The 12,810-nt window shown below is 39.1% G+C and overlaps 1 pseudogene across 1 annotated transcript in view; it reads left to right on the forward strand.

The window, feature by feature from the left end:
• The window catches only part of LOC100385822 (U5 small nuclear ribonucleoprotein 200 kDa helicase pseudogene), a 51,121-nt pseudogene extending 46,079 nt beyond the window's left edge, over positions 1-5,042 (forward strand). The window contains exons 2-3 of the transcript XR_620919.5: positions 19-272; positions 1,548-5,042. The product of XR_620919.5 is annotated as a U5 small nuclear ribonucleoprotein 200 kDa helicase pseudogene (transcript). The remainder of the gene's footprint in view (positions 1-18; positions 273-1,547) is intronic.
• The last annotated feature ends 7,768 nt before the right edge of the window (positions 5,043-12,810 follow it).

Consider the following 12,810-nt stretch of genomic DNA (forward strand, 5'->3'; position numbering starts at 1 on the left):
TACCCTTTGTGAAAAAAGTCCACAGATTATGCCATTTTGAGAACTACCTTGCAAGAAGAGGGGATCACTCACAGCCAGAAGCTGAACTCCACAGTACAGTTCTTTAATATGGCAAATGCAAGTCTTCTTTTGTATGTGAGTACTAAGAAAACATCTTCCAAGAATCACTCTGTCTGCAACAGAGAGTGTAGTGAGCTGGAGGCTCTCAGGAATAAAAGAGGAGACGCACAGCACCCTTATAAGAAGTGGAACTCTCATGACATTCAACAAGGGTAAGGAAGGTTAGACCTCTTTGAAGTTTACTAATTTACAACTTAATTTCATTATTAATTTAACTGTAATCAAAAGAGAACAATTTATTCAATGCAACAACTGGGATCCTGACAAGACTCACAGAATTTGTTCAGGGAACAAGAACTTTGAAAATGTCCAAAGATCTATAAAGTGGTCTCGATTTTTGTCGAGGGGAACAAAACATTAAGAATCCCTTTGGTAGCTGAATTTTAAGCTTTAGAATATGTGGCATGAATTTCTCTTGATGATGAAAACTTCTCTGATGTGAACTGCACATTCAGTAATATATTGTTGAGGAAAAATCTTCAGTTACACATTTTAATGAACGTGTCCAATACCAGCTAGCCCTGCTATAAGGACTCCAGTCTACTTGTGATTTCCTAAAAGTAAATATACTCTGGTATTGACGTCAAAAATACAGCTCTATGAATGTCACCTTTATGTCAGCAAACAGATTAAATGCTTCTAATATCCCACATAATGACATTCTGTATGGTCTAGATCACATTTGTGATAGTATATTTGATACAGTTGTAAACCTTGGAAGAATATGCCTGCCTAAGAGAATAGCTTTTTTCCTAGCCTTAAACACATTACAGTTGCCAGTGTAAATCACTTGTCAGTCTATGGCAAATGTAACAGTGTCTTAATCTGCGAAAAAGGGAGAAATAAAGTACAGATAATCTTTTTGGGCCATTTTCTTGGCACCATCATACATCGGAGACTGACAGGTCCTTCACTTGAGTGACAGGTGTCCTTTGAAATGCCTGTGAATCAGTATCTGTACAGACTGTTGAAATGCATATTTCCATCCTTATCATAAAGGAATGGATGGGCAAGATAGGTGCTGTTAACATTGCAAATAGCTCCAGAATTATTCATTGTAAGCTCCGGGCAAAGAATAGGGGGAAAGTTTTATTATTCACCATGCACAATAGCAGGATGCTTAATGATTCTCAGTTACCTTGGCAGAATTGTCTGTCGACTTCAGGCACTAGCAGTGGGTGACACAGGTCTGGCCAAGTGTTAGAGCAAGATCATACATTCTGGTCCCATTTTAATTTCTAATACATTAATCTTTCCCTCCCAGATGCACAATGAATATTCCATAGACTCTTGTTTGTCAGAAGCTGTCTGGCTTTCATCTATTCAGGTGGTTTCATTGACTGTGAAAGCGTGCTTCAAAGGCCTGATCAGTCAATGACAACTGTCTCACAATAGCATTGAGTAATGCTTTCCTTTTTTCTTTTCAGGCATCTGATAGACAACTTTGACACCTGATCTCTGGGGACCTTATGGAGTCACTCAGAGTTCTTAAGAGACTTCCCTTACTTTATCATTCCAGAAAGAATTGTCACAGGTGGATGTATCGCACTTTCTCAGGAGCTGAACCTGACCCTTGAATCCATCTCATTTGCACTGCAGGTTTCACAATGAATTAAAATGGATTAAGTTGGCTTAATGCTGTTTTACAAGCAAGTGGAAAGCACTGCACCATTCATTTTTAATTTTAATCCTTTGTCTTAGCCTGCTAATTACTATTGTTTTAAGTTCATTATCCTGGCGTGCACATTGTTACTAGTTGGATGCTAATGCTTGTAAGCAGTGTTCTTACTTTTGCAGGTACTGACCCTTCAATTATCAAATTAGTCCATGTCATTGCTGAACAGCTGACTTTATAATCTACAATTCACTCTTTAAAATTTTATTCTTCTCTTGTCTCTAATTAATTAAGCAATAACACTATTGAAGCATCTTATGCAGAGGCTCAACTTCAAGAGCATTAAAAAGGAGAAAAGAAACTAAAATTGGATATGTGATTCCTCAAGTTTCTCTGACAACCTTGGGTCAGAGGAATTCTATGATACCATGTTTGTCTGTAAAGCTTGCAAAATATGATGATAGAAAGTAATGTAAGCCCTATTTTCTGTCTGATCACCACTTGTTTCAAATTCTCCACTAATTACAACCCAGATGCCACACTACAATCAAGAGGAAAGCATAAGGAAGTAAAGATGACATTGCTGAGAAATGATATAAAAACATGAACCAGTCACAGAATTCAACAAATTCACTTCTCGTACAGATTGAAATGTCTAATATAATGTTCCTTCTTTTCAATGCAAGGATTATCTCCACAATGACTTCACAAAGCGCAGTTAGCTCTCTGAACATTTTCTGTGATGGGAACTCCACAACTTCAAATTACAAAGCTTTGATCATTACAAAGCTGATTTTTATGAATTGCAAGGGATCCTCCTTTAACTTTCATCTACTGGTCATAGTTCTGTGTTCTGGAGCTGCACACACATACTCACAGGAAAGACCATTGCCTTTGCTATATGACTATATTTCAACTATTTGAAACTTCTGATTCCCTAAGTAGCAAAACTTTTAGACTCTTTCATACTCCATTCAGTCTCTCCTGCATATGGGTTCTCTTTAGTCCTCTTCAGTGTAAACTTTCTTGTCAGACATTTAAAATACTTTGGAAAATAAGCCTATCCTCAATATAGTCCAATAAATCCAACCAAAACATAAAGTCTCATCACCAGTTGTATGAGCCTCCATGAATTTCGACTCACTGGCTTTGCTTTCCTTCCTCATCACAGTGGAAGTAGTATCCCTAATCCTAAGGACTTTAGATCGTCTCCCATCTTGTCTGTCCAAAGACCAACACTTGGAGTTATCCCTACTCTCTTCTACATCAGCAATTTATCCCTTTCTATAAGATCAGTATAGACCAGTCATGGTGGCTCATGCCTGGCAAGCAGATCTGCCTCACTGTCATTGACATCCTTACCACGTGTGCGGCAGACATCCACTGGCAGAGGTTCTTGCATTGCACTGAGAAGAATCTGATTCCATACCTGAAGAAGCTGAGTGACACCACGCTAAAGAAAATGCTGCTAAATGGGTGGGCTACCTGCATGAGGGGCTCAACCTGATGGAGTGACACCTGGTGGAGCAACTCTTCAGCTCAGGGGCTCTCCAGGTGGTAGTGCCTTCTTGGAGTCTCTGCTGGGGCATGAACATGGCTGCCCACCTGTAATCATCATGAACACCCAGTACTACAATGGCAAGATCCACATCTACATGGATTACCCCATCTACGACATGCTTCAGATGGTGGGCCATGCCAACCACCCTTTGCAGGACAATGAGGGGCACTGTGTCATCATGTGTCAGGTATCCAACAAGGATTTCTTCAAGAAGTTCTTATATGAGCCATTGCCAGTAGAATCTCACCTATACCACTGTATGCATGACCACTTCAATGCTGAGATCATCACCAAGACCATTGAGAACAAGCAGGATGCTATGGACTACCTCACTTACACCTTTCTGTACCGCCACATGGCACAGAACCCCAGTTACTACAACAGGCAGGGCATCTCCCATCATCACTTGTTCGACCACTTGTCAGAGCCGGTGGAGCAGACCCTGAGTGACCTGGACCAAATGCATCAGCATCAAGGACATGATGGATGTGGTGCCTCTGAACCTGTGCATGATCGCTGCCTACTATTAAATCAACTACACCACCACTGAGCTCTTCAGCATGTCACTCAATGCCAAGACCAAGGTGCGAGGGCTCATTGAGATCATCTCCAATGAGGCAGAATATGAGAACATTCCCATCCGGCACCATGACAACAACCTCCTGAGGCAGTTGGCTCAGAAGGAACCCAAAAGCTGAATAACCCTAAGTTCAATGATCCCCACATCAAGACCAACCTGCTCCTGAAGGCTCACCTGTCCCGCATGCAGCTAAGTGCTGAGCTGCAGTCAGATATGGAGGAAATTCTTAGTAAGGCAATCTGATTCATCCAGGCCTGCGTGGATGTCCTCTCCAGCAATGGGTGGCTCAGCCCTGCTCTGGCAGGTATGGAACATGCCCAGATGGTCACCCAAGCCATGTGGTCCAAGGACTCATACCTGAAGCAGTTGCCACACTTCACCTCTGAGCATATCAAACATTGCACAGACAAAGGAGTAGAGAGTGTTTTTTATATCATGGAGATGAAGGATGAAGAACAGAACACATTGCATCAGCTGACTGACAGCCAGATTGCAGATGTGGCCTGCTTTTGTAACTGCTACCCTAATATTGAAGTGTCTTATGAGGTGGTGGATAAGGACAGTATCCGCAGTGGTGGGCTTGTGGTGGTGCTGGTGCAGCTGGAGCAAGAGGAGGAAGTCACAGACCATATCACTGCACCTCTCTTCCCACAGAAACGTGGGTGGTGATTGGAGATGCCAAGTCCAATAGCCTCATCTCCATCAAGAGGCTGACCCTGCAGCAGAAGGACAAGGTGAAGTTGGACAGTTGGACTTTGTGGCTCCAGCCACTGGTGCCTACAACTACACTCTGTATTTCATGAGTGACACTTACATGGGATGTGACCAGGAATACAAATTCAGTGTGGATGTGAAAGAAGCTGAGAATGACAGTGATTCAGATTGAGTCCTGAGGCATTTACTCGTGGCTAAAAGGAGAGTTGAGGCTGAATTAGGAATGTGTACATTGTAGGGATCCTGGTTGTGGGTACCAGGTTTGTGGGCCTGAGGTCTGGCTAGCCAGGGCTGGTGCTGTTCCCACCCACCTCCACTTCCTTTTCTCTTGTCATTCTGGATGCAATGACAGCAGGTGTCATGTCAAGCATAAATCATATATAGCATTTTCAGGCATGTTCCTGGTAGTTCCTTTTGAGTCTGACATTCTAATAAAATAATTTGTAGAAAAAGTATTTTTTTCAAGGTTGAATTATTTTATTTCCTCAAGGTTGGCTGGACACTCATTCCAATTAAACTCCCCCCAGCAGAAAAATCCCCTAAGGAAATGGAAAACACAGCTCTCACCTTACAAGAATTTGCCATGTGCAGAGAAAAAAAGATGTGTAAAAATAGATACTTAGAGTAGGTAAATGATCCAAATCCTAAATACAAAAAACTAAAAATTGGAGAATGCTAGTAACAACATCTGTGAAAGGTGATCTTAACATGAGCTAAGATTTCAAGATCAAAAGGGCAACAGGAGGGAAATGGGTTAACAAGACCCAACAGTGCTAGGGAAGCTGTCTCTGAGAAACAATGTCTCCAGAGACATTATGAGTTTTAAAGTGATTCTTGGGTAGTCAAACGTGCATTCCCAAGGAAGGGTCTGGTCCTGCAGCTGGTCATGGTGGGGAAGTCCTGCAAGCTGGAGTTGGGGTCCTGGGTTAATTCTGGGTAAGTTAATGCCTCTGAGACCTCCCTCACACATTTAATAGGGATGATGGCATCCAGCTAAATCACAAGGCAGTAAATGAGATGTGGGAGACTGCTTTGAAACCTATGAAAGGTTTTACCTGTGAAAGCTCAAATTAAAGCGAATCAAAGAAGACTGTAGCAAAAGTGGGCCTGGGGCTTTACCCAAGGAAAATGCAAGAGACAGAAGTGAGTGGACTGAAAATACGGTGTACCAGGAGAGTGGCACATGCCTATAAACCCAGTACATTTGAAGGTCAAGGGAGGAGGACCATTTGGGTCCAGGAGTTTGAAACCAGCCTGGGCAACAAAGCAAGACTCTGTCTCTAAAAAAGAAAATTAAAAATTAAAATTAAAAAAAAAATTAAAAATGAAATGGTGTCTCAAGAGAGGGAGAAATCAAGGCATCTGCAAGGTAAATTGATGGAAACTTGGGATACCACCAGGTGGAAAAATAACAATTTGACCCAATTGAAACATTTTGAAAAATGCCATCTCTAAGGCAGAGGTCTGGAGATTTTAAAGAAAAGCTGAAGTTCTTAACCCAGTGTAATAATCACTGATGCCTGTCTACGTAGCCATGCAGGAAATGAGATCTTTAGGACTGGAGCCCTCGGCAAGAGGTGGAGGCCTCTGTGACTGCTGCCCCGCCTTCCAGAGCCATGGTAATTTATGTTTCTTCTCTGCACAAGCCTGATGCCCCATGTTTCAAATGCTGTCTCAAATGCCCCATGTTTCACAGCTGTGTGGTCTTTTTCATTTGTCAATCATGGCACTTCAGGAGGCCAAGGCGGGCAGATCACCTGAGGTCAGGAGTTCAAGACCAGACTGGCCAACGTGGTGAAACGCATCTCTACTAAAATACAAAAATTAGCTGGGCATAGTGAGTGAGCCTTATACTCCCAACTACTCAGGAGCCTGAGGCAGGAGAATCGCTTGAACCCAGGAGGCGGAGGTTGCAGTAAGCTGAGATCGTACCATTGCACTTCAGCCTAAACAAAAAGAGTGAAACTCCATCTCAAAAGGAAAACAGTGTAATAAGAAATCAACTACATCACTTTCCATTTAAAAGTACATCATGACCATAAATTCTTCTTTACCTACTGCCCAATTGTTACCTTTTTTTTCCATAGAAAATAAGTATGGCATTGTCAGCACTCAGTGTCACCACCTCTATTACTCCTCAGGCTACTTCATTAAGGCTTTTGTCACAAAACTCCCTAAAAATGTTTCTGTCATTGGGTTCCATATTGTCAATGATTTCTTCTTTGTACTTTTTCTCATTTGCTCAGTTTCCCAGGAGCATTTGGATGTCCTCCCTTCTTGAAACACTTTGTTCTCTTTAGTTGTGCTGTGACATGTTGGTTTACTTCAAACATACTGGCTTCCTTTTCTTATTTGGTTAGTTTTCTTTGCTGGCTTCCTTTTCTCATTCTGACCTCTGCATTCTGGAGTCCCTGATCCTTGGCCTTTGGCCCTCTTCTCTATCTAAATTCACATCTTAAGTGGTCAATGTCTCCCTAAATTATACCTCCAATACTGGACTCCCCTGAGAGCTTTCTCACTTAACCTCTCCCCTCAGTTGTATAACAGACATTGAATCCCTTCATATTCACAAAGAAACATTCCACTTTTTTTCCTGTAATGATTAATTATGTAGTTGAATCAATCTCTCTCCTTCCCCAATCCCAGATAGTTAAAAGAAGTAGAAAAGATATATTAATATTTCAAGTCCTCTGAAAAATGACAGAAATCTTACAAGACAATATGAGATTATTGGGTCAAAAGTGGAGATAAACTTGAAACTGAGAGAGGCAAAGGAGCATGCTAGTTGGTGCAAAATGAGAACAGCAATCAAAACTCAAGACCTATAAAAATTTGGAAGGGTAATGAGAGATTTTCTCAAGAATGGCCTAGGATACCAAAGAACTTCATTCCTTGGGGAGAGGATAAAATAGAAGAAAACAGTCCCTCACGTGGAATTCCAGCATAATTTTGAATTGACTGAGTTATCTGGAGGGAACTTCTGGCATTAAATGTAGTTTAAGTTGATCTTCATTGTTATTACCTCCAGAATCCTGGCAGAATAAGTCATGTACTCACTCTAAGCCTCAAATTATGGTTACCAATATATTTTCTTGCCACATGGCTTAAGATAACAAGGAGCACAAGAAAATAAGATACCATGAAGGAAAAACACTAAAACAAACAAACAAAAAACTATACATACTTTAGGTAATGGACTTGGCAGAAACAGATTAAAAACAGCTTACAAAAGAGGAGCTTGAGCTTGAGGTTATCTACAGTAAAACTTAAAAATTGACAAAGCAAATTAAAAAAAAAAAAGGAAATACATAGGATTACTAGAAATGAAAGAGGCAAAAATTTACATTAAACTTACAGAACTAAATCTCAATTCTCTCCTTTCTCTTAAATCCCTCCCTCCACCCAAATCTGTTTCATTTTAGGTAATAATAATATCCTTCATTCAGTTACTCAGATGGCATTTCCCTCATCCCATAAGTTCATTGACAATGCTATTGATGATACTTCCAGAATTTGTAATAATCTGATATTTTTTCAGCATCTTTATTGCTATATCTCAAGCTACTATAGTCTGGCACCTGAACTTTTGAAAAACCCTGTTAAATGATCTCCTTGATCTTATCTTTGTTCTCTTCTAACATTTCTCCATATACATCCAGAGAGATCTTTGAAACATTTAGATTATATAGATGCTCCTTTGCAAAATCCAAAGCTATATAAGCTTCTCCATGCTTACAGAGGCTTACAAAGACCTATATGATCTGACTCCTGAAATATTTTTCTTCATGATCTTGTTCTTAAAATATTTTCCTTATACCATACTCTCAGATGGCTTTCTTGTGCCATCTTATTCAGATGGCTTTCTTGCTTCCAAGTACCTCTCAGAGAGGGTACTTGGAAGAGGGGAGGAAAATTTTTTGGACACAGGGAAAAGGATTTCTTACTCAGGAATAGAGAATTCTAATTTAGGAATATCTAAATTATACGGATATTTGGGTCATGGGGAAGGAGAAACTAGAACAGTATTTGAAAGGCAAGGCAAACCTACCTGAGAGTTAATGATAGTCCTTTAAAGGAAAAGTAAAACACATTTGGAAATTTGTACAGAGGAAACAAAGGAATCACATTAAATGATCATTGCTAGCACATGGGAAGTGCTTCCTCCATGTTCAGCTCAGTTGAATTCCTTCCTGCATGCCCATGTTCAACTTTCCTAACAGCCCTAGACACAGAAACTGTTCTTAATACTCATTTTAAAACTGAGGAAATATAAGCTGAGAAAGTGAAAGAACTTGCGCAATGTAACCAATTCTTTCATGATGGAAGGAAGACTTTGACTCTCTTCTTTCTGATTCTAAAAACCACTTTCTAGCTTGTTATATCTTACTGAACATTTTCTGTAACTCTTTATCTTAATCTAATTCTAGGATGTGGAAGTTCCCCAGCAAAACTCTATAGGTTTTCTTTCACAAATCCTTTTTAGAAATTTGCCATTGCTTCCTCATGTGTGTGCATACATGTGTGTGTGCACATCCATGTGCACCAGGGATTCTATTTGTAATAACACGTTGAATTTACAGGGCCTGAGGATTTCTTGGCAGGCAGCCATCTATTCTCACCTTCTCAAGTTTGTGGCTACAACAGTTGGCATTCTGTTTTTCTGTCTGCTCCTTTCAGATATTTCTTCCATCTGATTAGTCATTTAAAATCTTCCTGCAGTGTTTGTTGATCTTCACCTGTTTGTTGCATTTCCTGTGTTTAGAGGTTAAAATGCTATGTTGGTGCAAGCTTACCAAAGCTTAACAAGAGATGAATTCACACAACCATTTGAACTAAGCAGATGGCAAAGCATAGTTTGAAGGTTGAATAGCTTAATGGTGTGCCTGCTTTTAAAGAAGGAGAAAATTTCATGGGTTTAATCTATAGTTAAAACACTATGTCAGTGAAAGCTTCTTAAAGCTTAACAAGAGATAAAGTCACACAACCACTTGAACTAAGCAGATGGCAAAGCACAGTCTGAAGGTTGACTATCTTAATAGTGTGTCTGCCTTAAAAGAAGGAGAAAAATTCAAAGGAATTAATCTATAGACTAAGAGACTCAACATAGAAAAGGCCAATTATATTAGTTAATAATGATTTCGATAAAAAAATTTCTTTTAATTTGCTAACAGCAACCCCTGTGTATAACGGAATTCTATCAAGTCTCAGAATAAATTTGATTATTACTGCTAGCAATAACATTTTTAAACAGTGTGTCTGAAAGTCTTCAGAAGTCAGCCTACTTGTGACTTCTAAATGTATAATGGGATAAACCAGGCCACCTGGATCCCCTAAACTCTGAAAATCAACAATCTCAATCAAGAACTACTTGGACTAAATTTTAGGTTTTTCTACTTATTGAAACTACTCAAGAGTCATTAGTAAGTGGTCAGTACATATTACAGTCACGCACAGCATGATGACATTTTGGTCAATGACAGATTCTATACATCATGGTGGTCCCATAAGAGTATAATGAAGCTGAAAAATTCCTATCACCTAGTGATGCTGTAGCCTTCATAACATCGTAGTGTAATACATTATTCACATGTTGTGGTGATGCTGGTGTAAACAAACCCATTGTGCTGCCAGTCCTATAAAAGTATAGCACAAACAAGTATGTATGTAGTTCTATATAGTATGTAATACTTGACAATGATAATAAATATGTAACTGGTTTATGTATTTACTATAGTATACTTTTTAACCTTATTTTACAGTGCACTCCAATGACTTATTTAAAAAAAAAAAAGGTTAATTGTAAAGCAGCCTCAGTTGGGTCCTTCAGGAGGTATTCCAGAAGAAGGCATTGTTGTATCATCAAAGGCAATGACAGGATCCTTGAGTGTTACTGCCCCTGAAGATCTTCCAGTGAGACAAGAGATGGAGGTGGAAGACAGTGATGTTGATGATTCGGACCCTGTGTAAGCCTGGGCTGATATGCATGTTTGTGTACAGTGTTTATAAAGCCTACAGCAGCATGCAGTCATGTCCTAGGGCTTCACATTTCCTCACCATTCACTCACTGACTCACCAGAGCAACCTGCAGCCCTCAAGCTCTATTCATGATAAGTGCCATGAAAACTGGTGCAGGTGTGCCATATTTTATCTTTTATACCAGATTTTTACAGAACCTTTTCTATCTTTAAATATGTGGAAATATGCAAATATTTACCATAGTTTTACAATTGCCTGCAGCAGTCAGTACAGTAACATACCATACAAGTTTTTAGCCTAAAAGCAATAAGCTATACCCTATAGCTTGGACATATAGTTGGCTGTACCACCTAAATTTGAGTAAGTACACTCTGTGATGTTCACACAACGACAAAATTGCCTAAAGACATATTTTTCCGAACATATCCCCATCACTAAGAACATATCCCCATCACTAAGCAATTCGTGATTGTAATAGAATGAAGGAAATTCTAACCTCTGAAAGGAATCAACAGTGACCATAATAGCTTTATTGAATAGAGGCAAACTTATTTTAGAGTATAGCTGCTGTGGTTTCAATGTGTCCTCCCAAAAGCATGTGTTGAAAACTTAATCCTCGATGCAACAGTGTTGCGAGGTGGGCCTAAAGATAGGTGTTTAGTTCCAAGGGCTCTGCCCTCATGAATGGATTAATGCCAATTATAAAGGACTTGAGGGGGCAAGTTCAATCTCTCTCTCTCTCTCTTTCTCTCTCTCTCTCTCTCTCTCTCTCTTTCTTGCCCTCTCTTTGCCCTTTCACAATGAGATGATGCAAGAAGGCCCTTAAAAGATGGTGGTACCTCAGTCTACAAATTCCCAACCTCCAAAATCATGAGTCAATAAATTTCTAGTTATTATAAATTACCCAGTCTGTGGTATTCTACTATAGCAGTATAAAACAGAATAAGACAATAAATAGCTCGTTGTTTGTTTTATACTAATGGATATCCTCTTAGATAACCATTACTTTCTTTCCTTTTTTTTTAACAGATAATTAAACACATCATAGGGCCATCTTTCTTCCTGCATAGCTTACATAAATATGGCTATAAAACTAAGTTGTGACCCCCATTTCAACCCTAATTACTGAAAATTCCTCTTCATTTACAACATGCCTACCCTTGGCCAAGACCATAAGATCAGTAATTTTCTAGTTCTTTGTTTGAGCTGCCATCTTTTCTTTCCAATAAAACCACTCTTTATCATTTATTTACTTTATTTTTGGCTTCCCACAAACTTTGGTAAGTTTGGTATCAGAATTGAGGTATTTTACCTTAGTTTTCCCCATCATTTTAGGAGATTCCAAAAACATTTGTGAAGCTACCACTTTAGAATCACAGTTCTTCACCTTTTCAGCTCAAATATCTTTTTTTTTTTCTATTCCACTTTGACAGTTTGCATTCATGGCTACCTTAAAAGAGAACATGTTTATTTCTGAGATCTTAAACTCATCCATCTTAGCTGTTTCTAACACCCACTGCATCCTTCATTTATCTTGGCTTCCTCCTCGTTTCCTGTCTAAGTCATTTCTCCTTTTGTTTTACTGGTCATAATAAAATTGTCTGCTTCTTATTTTCAGATAAATGTTTTAGTAAATTTAAAGGAAAGAACTTCTTTTATAAAATCCTATGGAATGTCTGCTCCCTCTCTCATTTCTCCCATTGTGTTTTCCAGAAAGTGTAGGAAAATTCTGTAGTCATAATTTGTTATTTAATAAATTAACTTTATTTATAGAAATCTATATTATTTTTATCTTCCAACATGTTGAAACTTCCTATTCATCCTTTTGTGTGCCATTCCTCCTCAGCTGAAACCCATCTCCCCAAAGTCACCAATGACATACTCAACACGAGCTTTATGTGGTTCGAGTTCAGTCTAGATATTTAAAGCAGTTAATTACTCTTTCAGTCTTGGATTTTTCCACTATTTTAACTTCCATAATGCTACTCTTTACATAGGTCTGTGCTACCTCTTTTGCCTTTATCTCTCTTATTCCTTGATATTCTTAGTTTGTTTAATGTCCCTTTAAATATTGGCGCTCCCTTCTCACTCTGCACACTCATCTTGTGAGGTTTTATCTAAATCTTTTACTGAATGCTATTACTATTTATATGCTAAATATTCTCCCACATCTCTGACTTCTTTCTTGAAGACACATCTACACAAACGCCTACTGAATATCTGTTCTGTGTATTTTAGAGGTAT

The sequence above is a fragment of the Callithrix jacchus genome, chromosome 6, assembly GCF_049354715.1.
Source record: "Callithrix jacchus isolate 240 chromosome 6, calJac240_pri, whole genome shotgun sequence".
NCBI classification, from domain to species: Eukaryota; Metazoa; Chordata; class Mammalia; order Primates; family Cebidae; genus Callithrix; species Callithrix jacchus.